This window comes from Mus musculus, chromosome 11, assembly GCF_000001635.26.
Source record: "Mus musculus strain C57BL/6J chromosome 11, GRCm38.p6 C57BL/6J".
Taxonomy (NCBI): Eukaryota; Metazoa; Chordata; class Mammalia; order Rodentia; family Muridae; genus Mus; species Mus musculus.
This window is the reverse complement of record NC_000077.6, coordinates 60734827-60737019: the sequence shown is the minus strand read 5'-3', so window position 1 is coordinate 60737019 and position 2193 is coordinate 60734827. Positions and strand designations below refer to the sequence as shown.

At 46.1% G+C, this 2193-nt stretch overlaps 1 pseudogene; it reads right to left on the bottom strand.

The window, feature by feature from the left end:
* Nucleotides 1–1062: 1062 nt before the first annotated feature.
* On the bottom strand, nucleotides 1063–1159 carry Gm23341 (annotated as a pseudogene).
* Between the last annotated feature and the right edge of the window lie 1034 nt (nucleotides 1160–2193).

The window sequence follows — 2193 nt, the reverse complement described above, 5'->3', positions numbered from 1 at the left end:
ACTGTGAGAGGCCTTGGAAGGCTATTGTTGAAGGTGCAGCCTCAGTTGCAGTTGATGTCCCAGGACTGAAGGAGTTATGCAAAGAAGTTGAGATTTGGCACCACAAAGAGAGCACCCTCATAAAACTTTGTTAAAATTCCCAACTTTTTCCTCCTATCACAGATTAATTTACAGACATGAGTATAATCCAAGAGACAGAGCAGGTAGCACTCGGTGGATTTGCATGTCACCCTGCCTCCACTGAGCCTTCAGCCTTGGCTTTATCTGGCCTTGAGCTCATGCTACAATCTGATGCAGACTTCCAAGCCTGTGAGAAACTTAGGACGTGGATCCTTTGGGGACAGGGTGTCCAAAAGGCAGATAGTCGGGGGTGGGGAGAGAGATGCCTCATTCTTCTGGTCTCTACATGGATCTTCAGTCCCATGTGTAGCCTGTGACATTTGCACACCCATCTGTCTGTCTGTCTCCCTCACCTCTGAGAGAATTTTGTACCCACAGTAGACTGCAGGGTACTAAAGCAAATGAGAGGGACTGCTGTAGCACTCTGGTGTGTGGTGCTGCTGTGACATGCAGTCGCTGCTCCCTGGATGGCATTTCAGCCATTTTGGACATATGTATAGCAATGAAATGTTAACCCTTTTATCTAACTTTAAATGTTTATGTCTGCACCATTTTAGTCTTACTATTCCACACCCTTGTTGGTTCTTTTTTCCCTCCCTCTTTCCCCACCTTGTCTTACAGCTGTGCTTGTATTTATGATATAATATGACCTTGAAGCCCTGGTCCTCCTGCCTCAGCCTCCCAGGTGCTAGCGTTATGGGCATGCACCACTGTACCTGGCTCTGCTGACTATGTGATTTGAGGTGCTGCTATGGTTACCTTGAAGCAGGATCAGAGGAGTAATGTCTGGCTTGTGGGCCCTGCTAATGGAGTTGAAATTTTTCAGACAGCACTGATAAAACCAAAATTGCCTGTGGAGACAAGGTGTATACCCCAAAGACACTTGGGGCAGTAAGCAGGCTTGCCTTAATTTAAGGCCAGGGTAATGTAGTAGCCCATTGAGTCTCTAGGACATACTTCGTAAATTTGCATGTCATCCTTTTGTGCAGGGGCCATGCTAATCTCTCTGTTTTTTTGAATGTGCTGCTAAGGTGAGCACCTAAGCTACACACTGGGCAACAGCAGGAGCAGGGAGGGACGTTTCTTAGCAGTTTAGAGATGTAACTTGAGAGCCACCCTTATCCTGTACCTGTAGGCCCACACTCATCCTGCCCGGTGTGCATTTTTTTTTTTTTTTAAAGATTTATTTATTATTATAATTAAGTACACTGTAGCTGTCTTCAGACACACCAGAAGAGAGTGTCAGATCTCATTACGGATGGTTGTGAGCCACCATGTGGTTGCTGGGATTTGAACTCAGGACCTTCGGAAGAGCAGTCAGTGCTCTTAACGGCTGAGCCATCTCACCAGCCCCCCGGTGTGCATTCTTGTCTCTCTTCTTCCTTTACTTTTCTGCTTTTAAATAAATTCAGCTTGGATTCATGCAACTACATGATGGCTCACAACCACCCATAATGAGATCTGATGCCCTCTTCTGGCGCATCTGAAGACAGCTACAGTGTACTTATTTATAATGATAAATAAATCTTTGGGCCAGAGCGAGCAGGATGGACTGGAGAGAGTGGGGTTGACCAGAGCGAACAGGGGTCCTAAAAATGTTCAATTTCCAACAACCACAGGCTCACAAGCCATCTGTACAGCTACAGTGTACTCATATACATAAAATAGAATAAATAAATCTTTTAAAAAAGAAAAGGTCTCACAGACCTGCCTATAAGCCAGTCTGATGGGGACATTTTCTTAATTGAGGTCCTTTCATCCCTGGTGACCCTACCTGTGCCAACTTAGCAAAAAAACTAACCAGGACAGCCATGAGTCCCATTTTCCTTGGGTGGAAACCTCTGAAAACAACTCTAATGGCAGCTGTCAAATGTGTCCCTATCATAGTGACAGTCTGATAGGGAAATCACGTCAAGGGACAGTGGGCTGGCCCTCCACGGCTGAGCTCAGTTGCTGGTAATTGTGCTGACGACTGAAGCCAGGACCTCATTCTAGCTGCAGGCTCTGCCTCTGAGCTCTGCCCCTGAGCTGTGCCCCTGCCTCTTTGTACTACAGAGATTTTCTTCTGAACAT